The sequence below is a fragment of the Camelus bactrianus genome, chromosome 17, assembly GCF_048773025.1.
Source record: "Camelus bactrianus isolate YW-2024 breed Bactrian camel chromosome 17, ASM4877302v1, whole genome shotgun sequence".
Classification (NCBI taxonomy): domain Eukaryota; kingdom Metazoa; phylum Chordata; class Mammalia; order Artiodactyla; family Camelidae; genus Camelus; species Camelus bactrianus.
In genome coordinates this window covers 46,025,417-46,053,138 of record NC_133555.1, presented here as the reverse complement: position 1 = coordinate 46,053,138, position 27,722 = coordinate 46,025,417, and the positions used below count along the sequence as shown (strand labels likewise).

General features: G+C 43.4%; 1 long non-coding RNA gene across 1 annotated transcript in view; it reads left to right on the top strand.

The window, feature by feature from the left end:
• Positions 1 to 25,007, top strand: part of LOC141573715 (uncharacterized) — a 237,956-nt gene extending 212,949 nt beyond the window's left edge. The window contains exon 3 of the long non-coding RNA XR_012499731.1: positions 24,458 to 25,007. This is a non-coding gene — a long non-coding RNA (uncharacterized LOC141573715). The remainder of the gene's footprint in view (positions 1 to 24,457) is intronic.
• The last annotated feature ends 2,715 nt before the right edge of the window (positions 25,008 to 27,722 follow it).

Sequence of the window (27,722 nt, the reverse complement as noted above, 5' to 3'; positions counted from 1 at the left end):
AATACAGGGCTCGGTATTTGTAAAAGGCCTGAAGACCCCTCTGGCTATTAGAGATTGATCAGCTTAATGTCAATATCTGCCAGGGTACTGGAAAAAAGTAGTTAGTCCATTTGCAGTGATGCTGTAGTCAACTCAGAAGTCAACCCTCTGGCCAGCCGAAAGGGTTTCCGCTTTGCCAGCTTAACCCTGGATGGTGAGTCTTTAAGTATCACCAATGATGGATGCAAAGTTGACAGGGAATGCTGGCTTTTTTGTCAGTCCATCTTTGGGATACGATTCTGAGTTTCTCAGCCTGGGCACTACTGTCATTTTGGTCCAGATGAGCCTTTGTTAGCAAGGCTGCCCAACGTATCGGTGATGTTTAGGAACAGCCTACCCTGGCCTCCACCCACCAGACGTCAGTGTCTCCAGGCACTGCCAAATGCCCTCTGGGGCTCTAGAAATAGGCCCTGGCTGAGAACCACTGGGGCACATAAATGCTTCCTCTAATCGCATTTCTTTGGTAAAACAAACTGTAATGCGATCTGCTCTCCCTCAGATTGCCAGCCTCTGAGCGTGCTCTTGCAGGCCTGCGCACAGCGATCTCACGCAGACTGTCAGCTCTCCAAGCCCCACAGTCTCGCCCAGTTCCTTCTGGGAATCAGCCCGGCTGCCCCACGAGCGTTCCCACCGAGGGCTCCACTTCCATCACCACGCGGTGCCCGCCATCCTTGCCTCCTCTGCCCCAGCCCTCCTCTCCCTGGTCCCAGGTGTCTGCCACCCGGTAAGCCATTTGAGGACGTGCCCCCACCCGCCGCAGCAGCGCTGACCGTGTCCGTGAGGATGTCCACGCTGCCTGCAGGAGCGCTTAGAGACGCCAGCCCTGGAGACGGCAGACTAATACCACCTTCCCTAGAGGCTTCACGGCACCAGAACCACCGGGCTCCCCATCGGAGGGCCTCCGTGCACCGGGCTGCTTCACCTGGACAGCTCAGATCTGTCAGGAAAAGAATGCTTTGCACACAATGGTTCTCAAACCGTTAGATCAGCACTTCTCAAATTTACTGTGCAAAAAGAACTTGTTAAAATGCAGAGTCTGATTCAGGAGATCTGGGGTGAGGCCTGAGAGTCTGCATTTCTTACCAGCCCCCAGGTGAGGCTAGGCCTGGACTCCACTTTGAGCAGCGAGGATGCAGTCGGCATCACCTGGGGTGCAGGTTCCTAGGCCTGCCCATCAGAGATTCTGATTCAGAGGGTCTAAGTGGAACCCAAGCATGCATGTTTTCAACAACTTTCCCCAGCTAGTTCAGCATCCACACTTTGAGAACCACCTCACTGCTGCCGCCTTTATCTTTATCAGACTGAGAAACGTGTTCCCAAGGGCTCCCAATCCAGGGAGCTACAGAGCTGATTCCACAGGATTGTTCTCTTCCTGGTTATAAACTCTCTCCCTACAGGCAAATCACCTAATGCAAATACCTCTCTGATGGTGCACTGGGTCATCAGAACTACCCAGACAAGCCCCAGCCTCCAGCAGCTATCTTACGTTAGATGCCAGCCTGCTGGGCCCCCAGCAGCCTGGAAGGGAAGACAGTTTGGATCTCCTTCCAGGCTGCAGTCCAGGGAGAGCCTTTCAAGTAGAAGGCACAGCCATTAGCCCATCTAGAAAGTGTGGACTGGAATCAGCCGGCTAGAAATGCTGAGCTGGAAGGTCAGGGGTCTTGTGACCTTGGGCCACAGCACTGCCTGTCCGTTGAGTCATTCCCCCAGACACAGGAGGCTGGAGATGTCTACCCCTCTACTGCCTTGGAGTTTCAAGGCAGAATCCATCTTTTGCATATTCACGCAAGGCAGAGTGTTTGGGAGAGAAGCTTCCAGGTTAAAATCCATGGAGGGCTCCCTCCCGTGCATTCACCAACAGAATTCCCTCTCGGTACCCTTTTCCCCTCAAGAATCACACTTTTGCGTCAAAACAGACACGAGACGTGTCCAGTGAAAAAAAGAATACTTCCAGCCAAAGGGAAATAAAGAAAGAGGCTCTACATTTCAAGACAGAATTGAGCAGTTTATATGATCCACTATTTTAAAGGGATCCCAGGATTGACAACAGAAGTCGGTGTGACCCGGCTGAATGCATCACTTCCTCTCTCCCTCACAAGGAAAAGGAGGTGTCCTCACTCCCCAGTTGTTGATAAAGACATGGAGTTCACAGAATATGAAGGAAGAGGAAAGAAATCCAGGTTCCTGACCCAGGGAGCTGCCCTCTCAGCCCTGTGCTGCTTCCACTGAAACGCCCACCTTATTTAAGCCACTGTTATTTGGGGTCTTTCTATGACAGTAGCTGAAACCTACAAACTAATCTTAACCGGATTCCATGTCCCAAACAACGCGAATAACTATAGCACTTAAATACCATAATTTAGGAGATTTCACATTTTTCTGAGGGGTCTTCCTTAACGGCACATTTGCATGTGAATTTAAAAGATGAACAGTCACCGCTTTGACCTCCGGCGCTTTTCTAAGGCCACCCCCACCCACCCCTGTCCCATTACCCGCTAACACCGTAATGCATCGATCAGACACTTCAGTAAGGACAGTATATGAAGTAATGTCCTGACAGATTTGGCAGGATCAAGCTAAATCCACCCAAGAAGAAGAAAACATTTTCTATTTTCATAATAGACTTTTGAAGAAACCTATCATATTACTCTTTCTTTATGGAAACCCATATTGCAAAGGATGAGCTGCTAAGCCAAAGCAGATCAATACATACGCCACGTGGTTCACCTCAATTCCAGTTTTCTCCGGTTCTGACTTCAAAATCGATATCCATCTCATTGCATACTCTTTTTATAAGAAGAAATGATCAACATTTTACACTTCAGGTTATAATCCAATCTCCCGATCTCTTAAGAAATATGGATACAGTGACCAGATACCCCAGATCTTCCTGGGTCAACCAGATTTCAAATGTTTTTCAGTCACCATCTTTGGGTCCTGGTCTAGGGTAGACCCTCGTGTCCAAGAATGCATTCTTATTTTTCCCCTTTAAGATAAAGAAATACAGGTTCCCTCAGTCTGAAAATCTGCTACCTCACACTTTTTCTGGAATAAATTTGATTCAGATAACCTGAATCCTTCCTGAATCTTCTCTTGCTTCCAATTCTGCTTTCCCTTCTAATTCTCAAGGGCCTTCGTCCATTTTTACTATGTCACATTTCTCTTATTTGACTTAAGCATTATTCCGATAGTTGCTTGCTTTGCTATATGCACCTTTGTTTGCATCTATCTTGCCTAGACTGTGAACTCTTTGAAAACAGAGACCACATGGCATTAGCTTTTGTAGCTTCATGCCTACACAGCATATGTTCAATAATCATATGTTTTAAACTAACAAAAATAAGTGAATGTGGTTTTGCTCATCGTTAAGTACAGAAGTGGGGTTTCTGCCACTATGGAGAAAGTTGGGTCTATCTAGGATGGATGACCCAGGCCACATGAGTGGCTTTGTGTGCATCAGAGGTGGCAAGGGAGTCATGCTGCTGGGGGAGGTGAAAAGGAGCCAACAACAAACACGACCTTCTTCCAATTTTGTCTGGGGTATGTTGTGTCCACAGCAATTACAGAGAGCTCAATTTAACAGCAAGAAGGGAGGTCAAGGGCCAAGGGCAGACATAGTGGAATTAGAAATTAAATCAATTCTGAAGCTAAAGAATGAAGAATAAATGCTCGGCTGGCACACTCCAAGAACGTCCTCAAGAAAAATAAGCTCCATTAATTTAAAGGACCAGAAATGTGGTTCAAAAGAGAAATTGTTTCCCCGCTCTATAAAAAGCTAACTGCTAGACACTCTTGTTGGCTGATGATGTGAGATGCGCCCGTGGAATACAGCTCTTTTCAGGGTAAGCGTTTTCCTGGGGCTTACACCAGGGAACTGGGACCTTGAAATGGAATCCTCGACAAATTAAATCAGGCAAAATTTCTAGGGGACTCACATAGACTCATTTTTATTTTTATCCTCTAGCAGAGGCGACCCGGAGGAAGAGGAAATTCTCTCCCATGATGTGAGAGAGAGCTTGGATCCGGGCCCCCCAGTCACTTCCTTCCACCTCCATCAAGCTGAGTTCATCTCCTACCAAGCAGACAAAACTCACCCCTCCCAAAAGTTAGATTTCTCCAGAATTTAAGAGAGGTCTTCAGTTTGCCTCTGCGTTGACTTATCTGAGAAATCCGGATGTTCCTCCCCTAAGTTCCGATTTTTGATCTGTGATTTTTATTTTAGCCTCGGTTGACAAAAGATAGTACATCCTTCCTTGGCATCCTGCAACCCCCAGCTTAGTCACCAGAAGCAGATGGCTAGAAATGTGTGATCGAACTTTTTTCTTACGATTTTTTTTTTTTAACCAAGTCAATATATCAATACAAGAAAACAGGCAGTCTGGTAGTCTAAAACAATAAGCATCACAAAAACCTCCTAGGTTTGAAGTGAAAACGTTGCTCTTGTGTATTCCCTTCACCTCTAAACACCCAGCTGCTCCGCGCAGGCTGTAAAAGGCCCCCGTCCTTTGTTCACAGTGTTCATTAACTCAGGGCATAACCGTTTCCCATCCTGCTCTCATATGAGCCACCGGCACTTCACCCTGGCAGTTTGATGAGCACAGGGTTATAGATTGGGGCTTTGCGACTCAATGTGCAGCCACTGCTGTGTTCCCTTTTCCTTTAAAGAAACTAGGATCAGCTACCCGTGATGGTCCAGGTTCTTCCTGATGCCCACACCCACTCAGCTTAATTAAGTCCTCTGTTGATATAAATAAGGTTTCGGTTTAACTGAGCTCAGCAAAAGGAAAAGTGTGCTGGTTAAAGTTCTTTAGTTGCAAACAAGAGAAACACAATCAGATGAGCTCCAGCTCACAAAGGAGGGGGCTTTGTCATGAGATGACGCAGAGTCTCAAAGGTCCAGAGGAACAAGACACAGGGTCTCAGGAGAGAAGGGGCCTGGCAGTGATGAAACTCACGGGACATGGTCAGCAAAGGCGTCTTCTGCATCCTTTCCTCAAACTAGCTTTGTCTCTCCTGCCTTGCCGGCTCAGCCCCAAGGCCCCAGGAGACTGGCAAGTTCAGAGCTGATATCCAGCTCTGGTCCAGGTGGTCAGAGCCAGACATGGGCTCACACGGAGTAACCCTGGTGGCCGGAGAACCTCGTGGTCATCCCTGGGAACACGGGGAGTTGCAGTCTCACTGGTTGACCAAACATCTCCTAAAGAGTTCACCAAGGAATATCATCTTTAAAAAAAAAAATACCAAAATATGTAAACACTCTGTGACCCCACAGAAGGTGTGTGGTAGCAAGTTGGGCAATTGGGATGAAAAATGAGGAATGATTTAGGTCAGCATTTTGCATCATTCTGCAAAGGAATAGCCACCCTTGCCAGCCTGTAGGGAAAATAGTGGGGATTCTAGACAGCTTTCTACTTCCTCTTGAACCTTATTTTCATAATGTAAATGGATTTACTATTTAACTAGAAATGTTGCGGCTTCTCCACCATGTCACATAAATCCCTATTTGAATAGAAATACCAAAAATCCATTTAAAGCCAGACAGATATGACTTAGGAAAGTACGTTGTTGGATTTGTATCTCCTTCAGACTTCAAAGAATTGATTGATGCACGATCAACGTATCTCAGTTTGTAAGTCTAGTAAAGGTCATGTATTTAAGATTTTTTCTCCCCAGTGGTTCATTTCTTTATTTACATCCTTTTCTCTCCAAACAGTCGGTTTTGAACTCATAGCCTTAAGGCAGGGACACGCCCCTGTGGAGAGCCGAAATAATGTCCTTTTCCTGCTGTGGGTTTCCAAAGTCCTGGGCCTTGTTTTGAGGGATGAGAGGACAGACCATCCTCAGCAGAGACAGAGGAACTCCAAGGTCGAGAACAGGGTTGAGATGGGAGGAGGTCACTGAGTAGATTGGGGTTTCCTTAGGCTTGGACAGTTCTTCTCGGTTGGCTGAAAGGGAGAAATCGGGGGGACAAATTAAATATTTAGAAAACAGCCAAGACCTCAAGATTGTGGCTTTTTCCTAGTAAGGGGCCCCAGCAGGCAGTAGACTTGAGATAGCTTTGCAGGACCAAGGGATGGATACCTGATCTCTGTTGCCCGTGTGAACGGAGCTGGCAGCGCCACCCGGGCTGCAATCCCTGCGGGCCCTGCCCCAGGCGGAGACCTGGGAGAGTCACATGCGTCTAGGCAGGCAGAGCTGTGGTCATTCCTGGCCTCACAAAGCCCACCGTAGCACAGAAGCAGCTGAATGATTCTCACGCAGCAAAACAGAGTAGCAAACCGCAGGCATGACATCTCAGCGGTCATTTGCAGGGATTGGCGTCTTTTTTTAAAATTTTTCTTGAAGTAGAGTTGATTTACAATGTTGTGTTAGTTTCTGGTGTGCAGCTAAGTGTTTCAGTTATTCATATAATGTTCTTTTTCATTATAGGTTATAACAAGCTATTGAATATAGTTCCCTGTGCTACACAGTAGGATTTCGTTGTTTATCTATTCTGTATATAGTAGTGTGTATCTGCCAATCCCAAACTCCTTATTTATCCCTCGGAGAGTGTGAAGAAAAGAGAACCCTCCTCCACTGTTCCACTGTTGGTGAGAATGTAATTTGGTGCAGCAACTCTGGAAAACAGTATGGAGATTCATTAAAAAACTAAAAATAGACTTACCATATGATCCAGAAATCCCACTTCTGGGCATATATCCGGAAAAGATGAAAACTCTAATTTGAAAAGATTCATACACTTCCATGTTCATAGCAGCCCTGCTTATAATAGCCAAGACGTGGAAGCAACCTAAATTTCCATTGACAGATGACTGGATAAATAAATTGTGATATACATATACATATATGTATGTATACCACATGTATACATGCACACACACACACACCGTGGAATACTACTCAGCCATAAAAAGAATGAAATAATGCCATTTGCAGCAATGTGGATGGATCTAGAGATTATCATACTAAGTGAGCTAGGTCAGACAGAGAAAATCAAGTATCAAATGATATCACTTATGCATAGAATCTTTAAAAAATGACACCAATGAACTTATTTACAAAACAGAGACAGACTCACAGACATAGAAAACAAACTATAGTTTCCAAAAGGGATTCATTTCTGAGACAGAAGAATGATGAACATTTCAGTGGGTGTTTGTGCAGGAATGACTCAAAGACCAGATGCTCTCCAGATGTGGGTTTTTGGGTTTTGTGTGGTTTGGGGGGGGCGGTAATTCGATTTATTTGTTTATTTATTTTTAGAGGAGGTACTGGGGATTGAACATGGGACCTCATGCATGCTAAGCATGTGCCCCACCACTTGAGCTATAGCCTCCCCCACCAGATGTGTTTTGATAACACATAAACCCCCAGGATTTAGCTACAATCATGAAAAAAGATGGAGACAGATAGTTCTGAATTAAAGGAGGTCAAGTTTCAGCCACTCAGCTTAATGGGGGCTCAAAATACAATGAAGTTGCATTGGAGGAAATAAAGTTGTAGTTCATGCACACTTGGATTTCTGAACTGAGATGCACATTCACTAAATAAATACATAGAAAAACAAGAAAACATAAGACACAATTTCAGCAGACCTCCTAGAATGTCATTCAATGTCTTTCGGGATAATGGTAGATTTTCTTACTATGCAGCAAGTATCACTTTCTCTTCCTCACCTCTCTGGAACTCCTCTGGCCCACTGATGATGGGCGTGGATAACGGAATGCTGGTGGAGATGATGCAAGTAGAGGCAGAGACACTTCCAAATCTTACTTACAGAGTTTGGCTTGATCACTTGGGCTTTTGCCCTTCATTATGAAAAAAGCATGCCCCAGATAGCATTTGATGCACAGAGCGGAGCGGAATCTAAGCCCAAGGCACAGTCATCCCTGCTGCCCCCCAACCCCTGAATGAATAATAGATGTTGTGATAAGCCGCTGAGATCTTTGGCATGTTTGTTATACGGTTTATTACAGTAATAGCTGCCTGATACATGTGCAAAGTGTAGCCCTTGGAGATCAGCACCTGCTCTGATGGCACAACAAAATCTTAAGTGCTTATGTGCTCAGAAATAGGTGTCCACTGATTCCTTCTCTAACATTCTGCCATATGGCTACTAGAGTGGTTGTCAATGATTTATTTTACCCAGTTTCTCTCTTTTCTTTGGGGAAATTAACCGTCTTTCTCTTGAAGGTCTGTTTCCTTCTCTCCTGTGCAAACCATGGGGACTGTCAACCACAGTACCTAGCCCTCCTGGCGACTCTGATTTGTCCAGTGATGGTTATGTGACCCAAGCAGGACCAGTCAGAGACTTTCCCTAAAATATTTCAGTGTTGCAGGAGGCCATGTACTCTCTCCCTGCATTGAGATGCCTGTCGACAATTAGCAAGAATAAAGCCCACACTCAGAGGGAAACAAGCGTACGAGACAAAGACAGTAATTTCTGGTTGGGATCAGTTCTTGCTTCTCATCCTACCTAACCACATCCCCAGTCTTCATGGCTGTGTTAGCCAATCAATTCCCCCCTTTTGCCTACAAGTTCAGGTTGGGTTTTTGTCCCTTGAAACCAAGAATGTGACAAATAATTTTCCGCTTTTGCTTCTACTGCTGCGGCCGCTGTCAAGTGAGTCTTCTCTTCCCGTGACGGCTCCCACACTGAGAGCCGTCTCTTGTTACCTCTCTGTCTCCACGCAGCCCTCCTCTGGCTGTGTGTCTGTGCATGTGTGTCATACGCCAACATCCTCAAGGAAGCCAGCCATGAACCAGGAAAGATCCAGGCCACCTGGAACTGTGCTGACCTTTGGCCATCTTTCAACCTGGCTCCCATTGCTACTCCAATCAGGTGAGCCTGGATGGTGGTGGTGCATGGTACAAAGCATGATGCCTCATGTGGAAAGGACTCTGCAGAAAGGGACTGTGGGCTCTGAGGCTAACCAGAAAGGAACACCATAACCAGCCAGTATCTTTCTTGGCCTGACCTCTTGTTGCTGCTCTGGTTGATCCCGGTCTATTGTACAGACAAATGGGGGGTTAACTGGAAATAAAAGAAGAAATAGGTTTCTAGTTAGAGGATGATATAGAATAGGGGACATTTTTGGAGAAGAATTGGTTGCAAGTTCCAACAATGCAACAGAGAAGAAAAGCTCCTTTTTAGTCTCCAGTGCTCCCCTTTCTGAGATCTTCCTGGTAACGAATTCTCCCTTTGATAGTTCTTGCTTTTAATAGTTGCTCCTAAATAAAAAATAAAAGGTTGGAGGTCAGATCATTCACTCATTTGATAAAAAATTAGTGAGTTTAGTATTGAAGCACAATTCACTTTGGTTTCTTTTTTTTTTTTAACTCTTTCCAAATTTGTTAGTGATTATTCAACTAGTTATATCTTTTCTTCCTCCAATTTTTTGTATTGAAAAATGCCAAACTCACAGAAAATTTGCAAAGATAATCAAACACACACCTAGGTTCACTTTCCCTTAGGTTCACCAATTAACTTTATTCCAAATATTCCAATTCTTGACTGGAATATTACTGTATCAGACTGGGTCATAAAAATTTTAAAGATGGAGGGAGGAGGGTATAGGTCAGTGGTAGAGCATGTGCTTAGCATTCATGAGGTCCTGGGTTCAATCCCCAGTACCTCTGTATAAATATATACATATATATATACACACACATATATATGTATATATAGATATATATATAATGACCCCCCTCCCAAAAAGTAAATAAAAGTTAAAAAATTAAAAAAGACAAAGCAAATGCCCCAGAGGAGTCCAAAATCCAGTCCCTGGTTTCCAAACAGCAAAAGCAGCTCTGGTAGTGGACTGCATCAGGGATTTCTGATTCAGCTGGTCTGTGGTGGAGCCCAAGGAACCGAATTAATAAGAAACTCAGCAGGTGACCCTGCTGTAAAGCCGGGCTTGAGACCACTGACATAGCAGAAGAGAGAACGAACAAAGGGAGAGGAGCAGTCTGAGCAGCTGAAGTAAAGACTGAAAATGTGCCGTAGGAACGGAGGATGGAGCAAGGCTGGAAGGTTCGGGTGGGGCGAATTAGTGGGCTCATGGAACTTTCTCAAAGGCCTGGTTCCAGAAACCCCTGCCTGTCCACTCTCGCAACCTCCTCCTGCAGTAAGTGTAATCACGGCTGTGTGCTGGGTCCTTAAATTCCCACAGCTCTTGCAAATTTCACGACGATTGAGCATGAGACTTTCTTCTTTGTTGAAAGGGGTTAATATGCTTCCCTGTTCATTTCACGGGTCGTGGTGTATGAATCAAAGGAAAGAAAACTTTTGAACATCCTTTATTATCTGGCAAGAGACTTATACACACAGAGTAATTATTATCCCCCTTAGTCAGTGCATTTTCATGTTCACAGCATCCACAGAGTCTGGGACTGCCTTCCCTACAGCAGCTCTCTCACTGAACGTGTGAAAAAAGCACAGAGTTCGTGCAAAGTTTGTATTCACCTGCCTTTGGATGGTGCTGGCAACTAAGAGTCATGCCATAAACTTTTTTTTTTTTTGCTTCTTTGTTTGGATTTTTTTTTTTTTTTTTTGCTTCTTTGTGGGTTTTTTGTTTGTTCGTTTTGTGGGGAGGTACCGGGGATTGAACCCAGGACCTCATGCATGCCAAGTACATGCTCTACCACTGAGCTATACCCTCCCCCCACCATAAATTCTATTGACTAATTAATTGATAGGCTTTTCCCAATCACATTAATCTTCCCTGAGGATGAAATGGAGTTGTCTGACATATTTCTGGTCTTAAGACCATTTCCCCCACTGAATATATGATCTCACAATAACAAGGAGCTGTTGATTCTCTCTCCAAAGAGATACAAAACCACCCTGAGGGGCACAGGCTGAGATGAGGTGCCTGAAATCTCCTTCTCCACCTGTCGAGGGCTAGAGCTCCTTGTAAAACCATTGATTTGCGCGTCCGATCATCTCCACCCGCTTTGGTTCCTAGTCCAAGTCCTTCCGTGCGAATAGAATCATCTGACCCGGTCCGGTTATTTTCTTGATCTGGGCAAGCTCTTCCTGGTGATGGTTACTGCTGTCTGTGTCTTGCCCCACAGCGTTTCAGAGTGAACCTGCCATCAAGAAGCCTGCGTGGGATCTCTAACTGCTTTGCTTGGCTTTCTTTGTTTCTCGTAAAGCGTCCTCAGAAGGGGGCACACACATGGGAAGCCTGCTGTGCGTGATTAAGAGATAATTGGGGTTGTCTCGGCACTTACTGCTGCTATACCATTAGCTTATTTGCAAGGGATGCCTAACTGTGGTTGGGATGAAGAAAGGATACGGTTTGAAGGATGAAATGTGTGAGAATCTGAAAGAGCACTTCACCGTGTTTCACTAAGATATGCTGCCTTCTAGCTTGATGTTTTAAAATGAAGCTTGACGCTTAAAACTGAAGCTGACTTGCTTGGGTTTCCAGGAGCCATAATCACGTATTTTGTCCTACTGTGTACAGCCTGGAAGATTCTTTTTATACCATAACTTTCCTCCCTCCGAGGTGTGTAATGTAATCTTTGGGCAACTGGCTATGATTAAGTGCCTTCTAGGACAGTGAATAATGATTCTCAATGAATTTTGGAGCAAGCCTATTCAATTTCATTAACATTAGCGAGATGAAGAAATTGTCTGGTATTACCCTGGTGTGACTTTTCACTGTTCTACTATGTGATGAATGCTAGTGAGTTATTTATGGGAAAAGTTCCTAAAGCAATATGCTGAAAACATTATTCCTCTCACTGAATGGTGGGTGGATAATAAGTCAAAGAATAAAGGTCACAATTGGGGAAGTTGCTTAGTTAAATTATGCACCTAATTCTTGTTTGATGGTTATTTTCTCCACTGAATTCTCTGCCATTTATTATGTTTGGATTGGGCTCCTTCCAAAAAGGTTTATAAAGGTCTCCAGCCAGTTCTAAATGTTAAGACCAGGCTGTGCATGTAAGTAAATACCCGCCACGTGCATTTGGTGAGACTGCGCTGCTGTCAAAGGAACCGTGCAGAGGTCTTGCAACCACTCCTCCTAGGCTCTTGACGTGAGTCAAAAAAATGTGAAAAACTGACAAGCTATCTGAGAAGAAACTCCATTTGCATGGAACACAGTTGTATAAACTTATCCCCTAATGGGATTCATCTGAGAAAGACATTGTATTCTTTTAGCTTCTAGAAATGTCTAAGAGGGAGCTAACCACACTTACCTTTGAATTAAAAACAAAAAAAGGTAGAGCTATATTTGTTCTTTTGCAATAATGATACCTTTGACTATGTATGGTATTGGCTACCCGAAGTGGCATAATCTTAGAGTTGTCACTATTATCAAATATTTATCAGGTCCTCCTTCATCACGTGCATAGACTGTAGAGATTTATAGAGTTGATAAGTAACAGCTAGTGTTCTCAGTCGTTTGCAGTCTAAAGACAGGGGTGATTGAGAAGAACATAAAAGACACTAGTCTCTCTTTTTTTAATTGAAGTACAGTCAGTTACAATGTGTCAATTTCTGGTGTCCAGCAGAATGTCCCAGTCATATATATATATACATACATATATTTGTTTTCATATTCTTTTTCATTATAGGTTACTACAAGATATTGAGTATCATTTCCTGTGCTGTACAGTAAGACCTTGTTTTTTTATCTATTTTATATACAGTAGTTAGTATCTGCAAATCTCGAACTCCCAATTTATCCCTTCCCACCCGTTTACCCCCCATAACCATAAGTTTGTTTTCTACGTCCCCGAGAAAGACACTGTTCTCTTGAAGCTAGGAACGGCCTGATCTGTCCTGTAGTTCTCACCTCTCACTGTCCTTTTGGAGTCTCCTAATGGTGTTCTCCCAAAAGCCAGTCCCCGAGACAAGAATTGGCGTACATGTAGCTTATTTGGGAGACGGTCACAGGAAGCACAGAGAGAGTAGGGAAGTAAGACAGGAAAGGGAGGAATACAACGAAGGGTGTGCTGATTAGCAGGTTGCTGCCGAGGGCAGCAGGGTCTCAGTCCTACTGGGTCCATGATCGGCTGCCTAGAGCGCATCTCGGAATTGTCTCTTCTCCCAAAAGATGAAGAAATGTGGCTCTTTATCCTCTAACTCCTGTCCCTACATGGTTGAGGGTTGCTCCTGAGGCATGCGTCTCAAGCACGTGGGCATCCTCTTCACCCTGGCAGAGAGATGCAGGAGAGGGGAAACTGCTTTGCAAAAAAAGGCATTCTCTGCAGAAGCAGCAGGTGACATCTGTTGGGGGCCAGGGGGAGGTGAGGGGGCATTTAGAGCATCTGCTACATCTCCTTTTTCCACTTGGGTAAAAGTCCTTGCCCAAATCCATCATCAGAATACCTAGGTTTCAAAACAATTTGACCACTATTTAAAGGCACCATGTACTTCTCTTATACTAAAAATTAAGTAGTGTCTACTTTGGTCTTGAATCCTGATTTTGAATAGCCTAGAAATTAGCAGCCATATTTGGATTATTTTTTATCACAAGTTGAAGTACATTGGCATTTTTTCTCACTGGCATTTTTTTTCCAATACAGCGATGGGTACCTAAGAAAAGAAATTGCCATCTTATATAAGAAGACAATTATCTCAAAAGAATCCAAGTGAAATCTGTGCTAACCAAAATAGTAGATACTTCAATGTCACCAGGCAATTGCGTATTATATTTCTGAGGTTATATCCATGCCAAAAAATGTTTCAATCAAACTCTATTTTAAAGGACTGACTTCAATAAAATCTATTTTTGAAGATGGTCTTCACATTTGAAGATTCCCCCCATTTGTAAAAGGTTGTGTGGGTGACCTCAAGGTACAGGGCATTTTCAGAGGGCAGAGACAAGTTGGCACTGGGGCAAAACCAGCAAACAGGCACAGCGTCACACACTTCTGGAAACGAGGCAGGGCAAACCCGTACAAAGTACATAAGTACAAGCCAAGATTGTGGTCTTTTACAGACACCTGAAAGACTGTTACAGAACGGCCATCATTCAAAAGTCCACAAATGATACATGCTGGAGTGGGTGTGGCAAAAAGGGAACCCTCCTCCACTGCTGATGGGAATGCAGTTTCATGTAGCCATTGTGGAAAACAGTGCAGAGATTCCTCAAAAAACTAAAATTAGGCTTAGCATATGACCCAGCAATCCCCACTCCTGGGCATATATCCAGAGGAAACCTTAAGTTAAAAAGACACCTGACCCCAGTGTGTATAGCAGCACTATTTACAATAGCCAAGACATGGAAACAACCTAAATGTCCATCGACAGATGACAGGATAAAGAAGTTGTGGTATATTTATACAGTGGAATACTACTCAGCAATAAAAAATAATGAAATAATGCCATTTGCAGCAACATGGATGGACCTGGAGACTGTCATTCTAAGTGAAGTAAGCCAGAAAGAGAAAGAAAAACGCCATGTGATACCACTTATATGTGGAATCTGAAAAAAAAAAAAAAGATAAATGAACTTATTTGCAAAACAGAAACAGACTCACAGACATAGAAAACAAACTTATGGTTACCAGGGAAGTAAGGTGTGAAGAGGGTGTGAAGGGATAAAGTGGGAGTTTGAAATTTGCAGATACTGACTAATATATATAAAATACATAAACAAGTTTATACTGTATAGCACAGGGAAATATATTCAATATATTGTAGCTTATGGTGAAAAGAATATGAAAATGAATATATGTATATTCATGTATGACTGAAGCACTGTGCTGTACACCAGAAATTGACACAACATTGTAAACTGACTATACCTCAATTTAAATAAGAGAAATTGGAAAAAAGAAAAAGAAAAGAAAGGAAAGACCATTAAGAGTCAGGACATGTGAAAGAGGCAGAAGGGAAAATGGGCAAATCGGGACAATGCTGGGCTTTTTTTTTTCTTTTTAATTTTTTTATTGAAGTACCATTGATTTACAGTGTTATGTTAGCAAAGTGATACATACATACTCAGATATATATATATATTTTTTTCAGATTCTTTTTCATTAAATGCTGTTTTAACACATAGGCTTCCATGCTGAAATGGAGAAATTTGAGGAGCGTTAGAGAGGTGGATTCTTGTATGTATGTATATGCAAGACTGGGACATTGTGCTAAACACCAGAAATTGACACACTGTAACTGATGGTACTTCAGTTTTCTTAAAAAGTGGATTCCTTATAAAAGTGTGGGCAGGACTAGGGAAACCACAATGGATAGCGTAGTATTGGGACAGCAGGGAGGAGGTGCAGAGACTGAAGGGGCAGAGAGTAAGGGAAGTTACAGAGATCAGAGAGGAGAGGGCCCCCTGGCAGGAGCAGTGTCAGGATGCCAGGGAAAAAAACACCCCGACCTCCCTGCCTATGCTCGCCGCTGGACCCCAACTAGAAGCTGGAGGGCAGGGACCCCGTGGATGTCACTTCAGCCAGCCACCAGGAGCAGAGGGCAGGTAGAGAGAGGGTCTGGAATACAAGGGGCGATATGTGCCACCAGTGGGTGAGAGGACCTTGCTTCATTCATATCCAAGCTAGACAAGAGAGGTCCCCAGCCCTGGCGTGGCCTGAACTGTCCTAACACCGATTTGAGAGGAAGGTAGTAGAAGTTTGCCGTCTCATTAGGAGTAAGGTGTTCCCACAACATCGGGCGCGAGGGAGAGGATCCTCAGTCACCACGGTGGCAGAGACTCGAAAACGTCCGGATCCCGTTTATAATCCTAAAGAGGATGTGTAGCTCCCAGAGTCGCATTGATTTGTGACAGACTCACAGAGGAGAGTCCCCCTGGTCATAAATTAGCAGCATCCCCGTCTTCCCACCCTGCACACCTGGACTTTGCAGAATTCGACCTTGTGCTTCTGAAGCTTTAGGGGTCTCCACGGTGCTCCCAGGTATGATTGCACCCGGGCGGGTAGCCGGCGCCTGTCACGCCCTCGGGGAAACGAATGATGCTCTGAATGTGGCTCTGCCGCAGGTTAAACCCTTTTTTTAAAGACGTGTAAGTGAAGGGCACCTAGAGTTCTCGCGCTTCTGGAACCTGGCCTCAGGGCCGCATCAGCGCCGGTGGGGGGAAGGTGGGCGGGGGTGGCCTCGGGCGGGCTCTCTCGTCCGTGTGATCCGTAGCAACCGTCCTGGCCGTGGCCTCGGAAGAGTCCTGCGCGCTCGCGCAGGTGATGCGAGGCCTCGGAGAGCCGGTGAAACCAGGCCTGTGACGGCAATTTCCCTTGCTTGAGAGCAACTCTCCGTGAGATCAGAAACTGAGCACTCCTTTCTCCTCCGCCATATGGTGCTGCGGTATCATTTAAATTCAAAAAGCCCAATTTCAGAGCCTGAGGATTGCAGTTGGTAGACACTTCTAATCACTTTGCGGATGTAAGTAGGTACAGAGACGCATAATAATTTAAGTGCAAGCTATGCTTTCAGAATCTGACAGGAAAACCTCCAAATCTAATGCTTTGTATCTTTTGCTTCAAAGGAGAGACCCGGGCCGGGGGTGGGGGTGGGGGAAGATGCCAAGAGGACAGGCTGGGCAAATTGATACAAATAGCAAAGTTACTTAAAATAAAAATAAAGCTGAACTGCTGACCAACTGTTTGGAATCTCTTAAAATGAGATCTATTATGGTAGGGTTCGGGGATCAAAAGAAAGAAAACCGTGAAGCTCTAATTCCCACAGATACGGTTAACGTTAATAAAAATCATAACCAAGAAAGAGGAGGTGGTTGTGCAGCCAAGCAATCTGACGGAGTTTTCACTGAAGAGCAGAATTCCAAGAAGCATTTGCTACAGATAAAATAAATATACCGAGAATAGGTAGAGCTGAGAATTCCAGCTTATGAGTTTTAGTAGAGATTTACAAGCCAACATATTTTTAAATCTTTAATCAAATCCCAAAAGGCAGGTTCTAAGAGACACGAACAGTTCCCTCTCCTTTAGACTGAAAGGAAATAGAGCATGGAGATACATTATTTGGCCATTAGGAGATCCGAGGGAAAGCTCAGTTGCCATTCTGAGCAACTGAGAGGGGAATGGAGAACTTGAGAGGACAAAAGAATAGAGATGATCTCATATGCTCTTTGGGAGAATCCTTCTTTCTGTACCAATCAAACATTTTTCAGTTTAAAAAAAAAAAAAGAAGAATGAGAAGGAAGGGAGGGAGGAAGGAAGGAAGGGAGGAAGGAAGGTTGGTTATCAGCTTAAGTAGCAGGGGTAGTTTGGCTTCAGGTGCAGCTTGATCCAGAGGTTCAATGTCACCATTGGGACAAGATTGATTTATTTTCATCTTTCAATGCTGCTCCTTCAGGACAGGCTCTGTTCTCAGTCAGGCTCTCCTTTGGTGGGGAGAAAAGCAGAGAAAGCACGTTGTCCTCCCATAGCTGTCCTCTCTTTATGCCCTTGTAATGAAACCTCTAACCTGCAGCTGGGCACACAGCCTCCCGAGATAATTTCCATGCCTCTATTGCAGTTAAGCATAGTAGTGTGACTTAAGTTCTGGCCAATGAGATACAAGTAGAAGTGTCATAAGCAATTTCCAGAAAGTGTCCTTGGAGGATCCCTCTTCAGCCCCTCCTCCTGCCTACAGCCTGGAAGCTCAGGCAGCCGTCTGGGACCATCAGTAAAGCCATGTTATCAAGGACGACAGAGCAAGAGACAAAGAAACCACTCTCGGACGACCTTGGAGCCACCACACAGCCCTGACTTGCTTACCTCGGACTTCAATCATGTAGGAAAAAAATGCATTTCTATGTTGTTTAAATGATTGTAAATTTGAGGTCTCTGTCTCTTAGCAAAACCTAATATTAAGAAACACACATAGAATGCATGCCAGGGTTCCAGGGATATAAATCCCATGAGGCACCTCATAGCGTAGGATGCCTGTCTCTTCCTCAAATGCCCTCAGAGGCATTGCCTCTCAGTATCTGGGTGGCTCTGATTGGGTCACAAGCCAATCCCTGAGCCAGGGACTGTGACCCAGGGCTCTGACAGGTTTAGCAGCTGGAGCTGGGGGTGCAGTTCTCTCCACCTGAATCACACACCCTGAGAGTCAGCGAGGTTTCCCGGAGGGGAACCCATAAATGCTCACAACACTACCCAAGGCAGAATTTTCCCCGTAATGTTCTGATTTCTACCAAAGATGTTATCATTCTTCTAGGCTCACAACCTTTGGCACCTAACCCATGACTCCTTGATGTGGTCTCTTGTGCTGGCAATGTCTCTTCTCCACAGTCTCTCAGGAAACGAAAACAAAGGGACAGATACAAGAGACACGTGACTCTTCAATAGTGTAATGTTTGCAGGGAGGGTAAACAGGATGGATGTGCCCACAATTTTCTGAGAAAAATATTTTAATAACTTAAAAACGTAACAGTTAAAAGTATGCAAATCAATCAAAGAGCAACTCAGTAGTCTTCAAAAGTGTCAAGGATGCAAAGGCCAAGAGGACCGAGTGACTGTCACAGATTAGAGGAGAGTGCGGGGACATGAACACTGCGGAGGACAGGGTCCAGGTGGACAGTCATAGTCCCCAACCCCTGGTGGTCATGCCCTGTGTAACCCCCTCCGCAGACTGTTTTTAAGCAACAGAACCTGCAATGGCCATGGGCTGTCATTTCTGTGATTATGTGATGTTATATAAGACTCTGTGTTGCCAGCAGACCCGCTCAAGACACGGTTCAAGTAAGTTGCCACTCAGGAAACCCATCCACAGGCTGAGAGTCGTCTCCAGCCTCCAGCCGGCAAGAAGCCAGGGCCCTCAATCCCACAGTCTCAAAGGAATGAATTCTGCCAACACCTGAGTGAGCTTGGAAGCAGATTCTTCCCCACTGAGCCTCCAAGTGAGACTGCAGCCCACTGACACCTGGACCGCAGACTCATGAGACCCTGAGCAGAGGATCCAGGGAAGCTGAGCCAGAACTTCTGACCCACAGAACCCAAAGACAGAGAAAACAGACTTCATTTTTATAGGCTATTGTTTGGAAAGTAAAGAGCTCAACCTGGAACTACCAGCATAAGAAAAACAAGGGGGCCCAATGTGAAAGGAAGAAAGAAAAAGGAAGAGAAGGAAGGAAGAAAAAGAAAGAAAGAAAAAGAAAAGAAAGAGAAGGAAGAGAAGGAAGGAAGGAAGGAAGGAAGGAAGGAAGGAAGGAAGGAAGGGAGAAAGGGTTCATATTTATAGGCTATTGGCTATTGTCTGGAAAGTAAATAGCTCAACCTGGACCCAAACAAAACTAGAATAAGTAAACGTGCCATTGACTTGGTGAAAATGTACTATAACTGGTTGAGAGGGGCATAAATATTCATTGACTACAGTCCTTACATTTATCCTGGTCTGTAGAGTCAAAAGCCTCTTAAACTTACTGAGCCCTCTCAGGGCTGTTTCTTGCTGCCTACCCTGAGCATTATGAATTCCCCTGTAAATCTTAAAGTCAACAATATTGGGTCAGTGTCTACGGTCTAATCTCTGCTTATAGGCTCTGCCTTTCAGATGCTTATTTACTTCTCTGAAATTATAAAACCTTCTTTTCAAGCAGAGAAGGAACAAGGCATTCCCTAGTACTAACGCAGAGGCACAAAACCATAATTATGTGTAGAGTATGAAATAAATCTCTTTTATTTAACAGACATAAAGATGAATAGAAGAAAATAGAGGAGAACTACATTAAGGCTCTTATACTCATAGAAATTACTATTAACTGTTCATTACTTTTGTTAAATCATGTACATGGAAGGAGATTTGAATGTCTTATTTCAAAATTAACTTACTTTTTAAAAGTAAATTTTAAAGCGCATTCAGAGGCGGAAGTGTTTTTCTTATCTCCATGGCAGAGTGAGCTGGCAAACACATGGGCTTCAGGAGAGCTCTCGATTTAGAGAAGAAAACTTGAATTCAAACAGAAATGCATTTACTTTGAAGGTGAATGCTCCAGAGTTGTTGATACACCTGAACGAGATTTCCTCCTCACAGAGGTTTGGATGAGTTCTCAAGGTTGAAATGAAAGCGGGTTGGGTGCATCCGGGAGATGCTGGCAGCTGGAAGATAGCTGCCCTGGCAGGTGGGGCAAACTCCTGGTAGGTGGTTTTCAGTCTCACACCCCTGGTGGAGTGAGTGAAGAGGAAGTTGTGCTCGTGCATCCCGTGCAGAGCCGCTGAGAACTCACAATCCCCACAGAGACTCTCTGGAAAAGAAGGAATAAAAGTTCAAGCAGTCCTGGGCTTTTCAAGAATGTTCTCCAGCCCCAGGAGCCAAGGAGAGATTGAACATATTTCTTGTGTGTGTATATGTGTGAAATGAGAGTAAGTTAAATAAAATCTAAACTTTTTTCTTTTTTAAAAATTATTTTTATAATTGAAGTACAGTCAGTTACAATGTGTCAGTTGCTGACACACAGCACAGTGTCCCAGTCATGCATACACATACATATTAAAATCTAAGTGTTTAGTCTAGTTTTACTTTTTTATAAGGGGGGAGGTAATTAGGTTTATTTATTTACTTATTTAAATGGAGGTACTGGGGACTGAACCCAGGACCTCGTGGCATGCTAACCACATGCTCTGAGCTATACCCTCCCCACCCAGTTTTACTTCCTGATTCATGAATATCCAAAACCCTGTCTAAATACATCATACTGTGTATAGGATACACAAGGAGGGATTATCAAGATTGAATTTCATGTGTGGCTTGCGAACATCTGGCTGCTTTACATTCTGTTCTTTGCACCCACACTCCCTTGCGTCTGCCACTGCAGACCCCGCAGCTCGACCATTTGCAACTGACCGTGACCTTTGAGTTGTTTTTCCAATAGTGGTTCGAGGTTTGCACTGTTATTCCCTTTCCTGTGGTTGCCTTTGTGACCCAGGGCACACGTTTGCAAAATCTCTGGCTGAAGTTAGACCCTACAGCTGGGAAACAGTTTTTCTCAGTGAAAAGCTAAGTGGCTCGATGATAATAAGCACGAGATTTATTGAGCCCTCACCGTCTTAAGCGCTGTCCTCATGCTTTGCTTCAATGAACTCATTTAATCCTGACAACCCTATTACGTAGACTTTATTATTAATACCAGTATTATTCTCTTTAACAGATGCACAAAACTGATACACAGAGAGGTTGAATAATTCACCCCAGGGCACGCAGCATGTAAAAAGAGCCAAGATACAAACTCAGGAAGTCTGGTTCTAAGACCCATGCTCTCTATCTCTACACTGCTACCACCTCTGTGTTTTTTCTACATTTACTATAAGGGAATCCTTTAACAGCTGATACTTTAGTGGGGAGGGTATAGCTCAGTGGTAGAGCACGTGCTTAGCATGCATGGGGTCCTGGGTTCAATCCCCAGTGCCTCCATTTAAAAAATTTAAATAAAATAAATAAATAAACTTAATTACACCCCCCGTCCAAAGAAAGAAAAGAATTAAAAAGGAAAAAAAAATTAGAAATGACAACTGTTACTTTAAAACAATGAAATAAAAGATTGCAAGACAAATGTTCTCGCCAGACCCAGAAGGAATTAGGGTCTAATGGGCAGACTACCTATTTTATAGACAGGAAGGTCTCGGATTGTCTACGTAGCTGTGATGTTTGCCGCTCACTAGATAACCAAGTATTCCCCTGCACGTCCTAGGCCCCCTGGTAATAGTGAAAGCCATGTGACTAGTTCTGACACTGGATGTGAGTGGAAGGGATGCAGGCTACTTCTGGATTGAAAACTTAAATTCTTCAGTTCAGTGTGTGACCATCCAGGTCTCTGTTCGTCTCCATGGTGATGGGGAAAGCCATTTGGTCCAGATGCTGCAGCTAAACAGTGGTAAAGCCCCAGTCAGCCAGGTCTGTGAGTAATCATATGGAGAAGAGCTCCTCACAAGCCCACTGGGATGTGAACCATGAGTGAGAATAAACCTCAGTTGTGGGGGTGGGGTGGGGTGGGGTAGGGTATAGCATAGCTCAGTGATAGAGCACATGCTTAGCATGCACAAGGTCCTGGGTTCAATCCCCAGTACCTCCACTGAAAAAAAAATTTTTTTAAACCTTAATTGTGTTAAGCCACTGGAGTTAGGACTAATTTGTTTCTGATATTATCTGACTGATCCAGTCCACAAGGTTTACCAGGTTTTCTAAGTGTTCGGCTTCTCTGAGCCTCGTTTCCTTATTTTTAAAATACGAACACTAATGCTTTCTTGGCAGAGTTGACGTGAGAAGTAGATGAGGGTTCTTGGTATGCTTGGCAAGTAGGAGATGTTCAATAATAAGTAGCTATTGTAATTGTTCAGTGTCGCGCTGCATAAAAGTGACGGAAAAGCTCAAGTGATGTAGTGTATAAAGAACGTGATGGATGGAGGTGTGGCCACGATGGTGGAGGAGGGGAGCCCCTGAGCCGATCTCCTCGCGTGGACATGCCAAATTACAGCTATCTACAGAGCAACTGTCTACAAGAATGACCTGAAGGCTAGCAGAAAGGATTTTCCACAACTGAAGATAAAAAGAAGGAACCACAAGGAGATGTGTAGGAAGGGCCGAGATGTAGTCTAGTCAAGACCCACATCCCCAGGTGGGTGGCCCACAGACAGCCGGACAATCACAGCTGCAGAGGTCCTCCCCAACGAGCAAGGGGTCTGAGCCCCAGCTTGGGCTCCCCAGCCCAGGGTCCTGCACCAGGAAGATGACCCCCCAGAAAGTCAGGCTTTGAGTACCAGAAGGCTTGCATAGGGAGGGCTGGAGGGCTAGGGGGAAAGACTCTACTCTTTTTTTTTTAATTGAAGTATAATCAGTTTACAGTGTTGTGTCAATTTCTGGTGTACAGCATCATATTTCAGTCATACATATACATATACATATATATTCCTTTTCATATTCTTTTTTATTATAAGTTAAAAGATATTGAATAGAGTTGCCTGTGCTATAGAGTATAAACTTGTTGTTTATCTATTTTTTATATATATATATATAAAATATATATATATTGGTTAGTATCTGCAAATCTCAAAATCCCAAGTTACCCTTTCCCACCAGCTTCCTCCCTGGTACTGTAAGTTTGTTTTCTATATCTATGAATCTATTTCTGTTTTGTAAATAAGTTTATTTGTCTTTCTTTTTTTTTAGATTCCACATATAAGTGATATTACGTGGTATTTTTCTTTCTCTTTCTGGCTTACTTCACTTAGAATGATGATCTCTAGGTCCATCCATGTTGCTGTAAATGGCATTATTTTATTCTTTTTTATGGCCAAGTAGTATTCCATTGAATAAATATACTACAACTTCTTTATCCAGTCATCTGATGATGGATTTTTAGGTTGTTTCCATGTCTTGGCTATTGTAAATAGTGCTGCTGTGAACATTAGGGTGCATGTATCTTTTTAAATTAGAATTCCCTCTGGATATACGCCCAGGAATGGGACTGCTGGATCACAGGGAAAATATTTTTAGTTTTTTGAGGAATCTCCATACTGTTTTCCAGACTCTACTTTTAAAGGTTGCAGACAAAATCTCACATGCTCTGAGTCCCAGCACAGAGGCAATAATTTGAATGGAGCTGGGTCAGACCTATTTGCTGATCTTGAAGAGCCTCCCAGAGAGGCCGAAGGCAACTGGGACTCCCTCTGGGGACACAGATGCTGGTGGTAGCCATTTGGGGGAGCTCATTATTCCACGAGGACACTGGTGCTGGCAAGCACCATTTTTGGATTCCTCCCTGTAGCCTATTAGCACCAGACACTTACAAGCCCACCAGCAGGCTGGCACCAACCCTGGGCCTCCCTGCCCCAGCAGCAAGCTACCCTAGGACCCAGACATACCCACAGAGGGCTGGCAGCCACTACACAAGGCAGGCAGGGCCTGGCAGCCAACTGGGTTAGGGACCAGCCCCACCTACCAGTGCACTCATAGTAGTCAGCCCCGCACAACAATTTTTCCAAATGACAAGTTTACAACCAGAATAAATTTTTTTTTCTCGTTTAGACAAAGCCTTGCATATAAGGCAAGCAAACATTCTTCACAGGAGACATATATTATGCTTAAGAAATACAGAACTTTTTAATTAGTACTGTGTTTCCTTATCTTAAAGGAATGCATACAGCTTACTGAAATTTATTCTCACTTTTGGTTCATAAATTTGTTGCATGGAATTATTTAAAGTACAGTTTACAAACTATATTCTAATAACCGGATAGAGTGGATTATAGATTGGATTCTTGTTTTCAATGTGTCACTCTCCTGTGATAGGATTACACACCCATGTTCTTTGCTGTGAGACTTTGCAATGATTCCCAGGCTAGTTGGGGTGGTATGTGTATACAGCCCCACCCGACTGATGTTGGACTTGGCCATAGGACTTATTTTAGTTACTGAAATATTAGCAGGAGTTACACTAGCAGTGGATGTAAATGTATTTGCATGGTTTGGCTTGGTTCTTGAGCTTTTGCCATTTGCCCTGAACAGAGCAGATCCGAACAGCAGCTGGGTCCAAGGAAGCTGAAGAGACCATGGAGGAGATATCAACCCTCCCCATACCTGAAGCTAAGCCCACCTGATCCTCAGCTGAGCCCAGTGAGAGCACAGAATATTCACAGGCCCAAGAGTGAAAATAAATGCCTGTAATGGTAAGTCATGGAGCTGTTTGTTATACAGCCTTGTTGTCTGTAGCTGACTAGTACAACCCCAAATGATTATTTAAAAGTAATGCTCAAAATAACATGTTTTACTTCAAGTGTTAGGGTGTTCAATATTATTTCTGGTCATCTGTATTATCTGGGGAATCTAAAACATATTATATAATAAAAATGTATTACCTTTGTAACACAACACTGAGTGTGGTAAATTGGAAGGCATTCTAAAGACACCAGAAATCATTGGAATTGGGTTCCAGTGCTGGCTTGGCCATTAAGAAGTTATGTGTCTTTCACAAGTCACTTAGCCTTCCTGGACCTCCTGGGTCATCTATAAAATGAGGCCTGAACTAGATTCTCTGCAACCAGAAATGTTCTAGTTGTGGCCTGCAAATTCATTCAAAGTACCTATACAAAAATTAAATGTAATATTTTTGTTATACACTGATAGATTTTAGAATACAGGTAAAGTAAGAAATTAAAGCATGAGAATTTCTGGTTACTTTCAATGTTCCTGTGTTTCTTAAATAAATGGGATATATGTGTTAGCAAGTTGCTTAGATTTAGTCTGGTCAACTCTTATAAGCTTAAGATCCTGTAATTTCAAAATTTTTTGCAAATACGCTAGAGCGGGGAAAGTCACTTAAAGAAAAATGTATTGATCACCCAGGTTGTGCTCAACTCTGGATTCCATAACAGAAACCCACAAACTTGGTTGTTAAAACAACAGCAATTTATCTTCTCACAGTTCTGGAGACTGGAAATCTAAGATCAGGGTGATAGGTTGGTTTCTGGTGAGATGTCTCGCCATGGGTGGCAGAAGGCTGCTTTCTCTGTGTGTCCTCATGTGGCCTTCCCTCTGAGCACAAAGGAGAGAGAGAGAGAGAGAGAGAGACATTTCTAATGTCTCTTCCTCTTTTTATAAGGACACTAGTTCATATTGGATTAGGGCCCCACCTTTATGACCTCATTTAACTTTAATTACCTCCTTAAAGGTCCTATTTCCAAATACACATTGGGGGATTAGGGCTTCAACATATGAATTTGGGGGGCGAGGGACAAAATTCAATCCATACCGACATATATAGTGGAACGAAAATTTAGTAGAAAGAGCACAGATTCTACATTTAAACATGCAAGGTTGAGGATTAGAACCTGCTACCTTCTGGAGTGTCTCTAAGTTGTTTTCCACAGCAGGATGTCTAAGGGGCAATAAAACCCAAGGAAATCTTTTGTTTTCCACCATGCTCCGTCTTTCTACAAGGAGAAAAAATCCTTGGCTTTAACGGCGGTGAACCGCTATTACTTTGCCAAAGGTGTCAAGTCACCCGTCTTGGAGCACTGGGGCCATTTCTTCAGGCTAAGTTCTGACAGGCAAGGTCCACACTGTATAAGATACAACAGCACTTCGGCCCCATCCAATTCCTGCATGCTCACTTGGGTCAAAGGTGTTTCTTCAAAATTCCATGTACACACTCAGGTTATCCATAACAGACCGCATTCCTGGCCCTCCCACATGGACCAAAGATGGAGCCCTGGACCTTCTCAGCATCTTGGCAAACAGGCAGTGTCACTGTGTTGGGAACAAAACTGCTGAACATCAGTCTCACGATGACATTCTTCTACCAATGCCTTCACCTTTAGCATCACACCTCTCTGCACTCAGGTCTTTTTTTTTTTTTTTTTTTTTTTTTTTTTTCTAGCTGTATCCTTGGGCTTCTTCCCTTTCCTTGACCTCTCACTCCCTTACCCATTTCTCCTGAGGGCAGTTCCTTAGTAAATCATCCAAAAGTTCATCTCAGGGACTGCGTCCGGGGAAACTGACCTAAGACAGGTGTGCAAAGGTTTCATGAGAAGCAGAAGAATGTTCAAGAAAGGGGCAGTAAGCAGAAGCCCCAAAGCAAGAGGAGCCTTTGAGAACCAGAGCAGTGAGTGAGTTGGAGGGGGAAGTCAGGAAAGGCAGTCACAATGGGAACCAAGACAGAACAGTGGCGTCAGCATATGCGTAGCAGAGGGCAGTATAGGTCGCTGCTGACCACAAGGAAGAGGACAGGTCATGCTATCGGCTTAGCAGAGTTTCATTGAGACACCAGGATTGCTGTGCATCCCCAAAAAAACTTATTGTTTTCTGTGAGGTCTGGCCATGCAGCTGCAGAGATGTCTTCCTGTCTCTCTTTTATTCCTCTGTGCATCCTTGAATCCCATTACCCAGTAACCCAAATATATCTCTGCCCTTTGAAAACTGAAAGAGCCTAGGAAACCCACATGGTCAGAAGCAAAATTAACACCCCAGTCGTAAATGCATTTACAACACAGTAAATGTTAAGAATATTTTTACAATTAATATGTCCCTTCAGCTCCTTTTAATTTTGTTTTTTATTATCAAAATTGTAATGTAGTTTTCAATTTTATAACTTTCAGCTAATGTGCCTTCCATTCTTCATTATGTCGCTAATTTAATAACCAACAAAAATCTCTTCTAATTCCTTAGTAAATGAGTTTGTTTTATGTAGTTATTAAGTGCAATACATTTCTTCAGCATAATATTTATTATACCTGACTTTAAAATTAAATATTTGAGATTGTGAATGGTTTATAATAAAAAATAAGTGGGGAAATTTTTAAAAAATGAATATATCAATTCTGAGACTCAATGTATATTAAATTCTCCCGTGAAGCAAGAGAAAGTCCCTATTTCAAGTTTCCTATTTTCCTGACACGAGTGGAGTGAAATAATAGCATCTTCATATTTTATAGACTTCTTTGAACTTCACTCTGACATCTTTTATGTAAGAATATAATTTAATAAATTCTTTTACAAACTTAAGGCAGTTATTGATTCTGTGATCACATGGATTAATATACCCCCCAAACCCTCCGATGTACAGGATAGGTGATAGCATTCATTACATTGGATGACGTGATTGTAACTGAAATACACAGAAAGAACATATTATTTACTAAAGTAACCTATTCACTCGTCTGCTCCTAAGGCTCTCAGGTAGAGGTGGACAGTTTAGTTACATATCAGAAAGGCACAAGCCTTCATGACGTTCAAACAAAGTGAAATCACCACCTTTCTATAAAGGGAGGCATTT